Below are 591 nucleotides of genomic sequence, written 5' to 3' on the forward strand. Positions count from 1 at the left end.
CTCCCTCTCAACTACGGAGACGAGTTTAACGCGGTTTCCACCCCTCCCTCTCAACCGCACCAGTGCACGCTTGCCGCGCCACAACGCCGACGCTGGACCCGTGAATCGTGAGCACCCAGCTATGACTTATCGCACTCGTGCAAAATAATAAAACACGGTAAATATATTACTTACACATGCGTTTTGTTTTCAAGCGGCGCGAAAAAAATTAAAAAGGGAATGCAACACGAGGACTTCCCAGGAGGTCACCCATCCTAGTACTACTCTCGCCCAAGCACGCTTAACTTCAGAGTTCTGATGGGATCCGGTGCTTTAGTGCTGGTATGATCGCATTCGACATGTTACCCCGGTCTTCGTCCCTTATCCTTGCCCCTCCCAGCTCCAGTACAAAGACGATTGTACATTGCTTTGGCCGCTCCCTCTCAACTACGGAGACGAGTTTAACGCGGTTTCCACCCCTCCCTCTCAACCGCACCAGTGCACGCTTGCCGCGCCACAACGCCGACGCTGGATCCGTGAATCGTGAGCACCCAGCTATGACTTACCGCACTCGTGCAAAATAATAAAACACGGTAAATATATTACTTACAC

The 591-nt window shown here is 51.6% G+C and overlaps 1 non-coding gene across 1 annotated transcript; it reads right to left on the bottom strand.

Moving 5' to 3' along the window:
• Positions 1-216: 216 nt before the first annotated feature.
• On the bottom strand, positions 217-335 carry LOC123179671 (5S ribosomal RNA). Its single transcript, XR_006490541.1, has one exon. It is a non-coding gene; the product is annotated as a 5S ribosomal RNA (ribosomal RNA).
• Between the last annotated feature and the right edge of the window lie 256 nt (positions 336-591).

Source organism: Triticum aestivum, unplaced genomic scaffold (assembly GCF_018294505.1).
Source record: "Triticum aestivum cultivar Chinese Spring unplaced genomic scaffold, IWGSC CS RefSeq v2.1 scaffold163878, whole genome shotgun sequence".
Lineage (NCBI taxonomy): Eukaryota > Viridiplantae > Streptophyta > Magnoliopsida > Poales > Poaceae > Triticum > Triticum aestivum.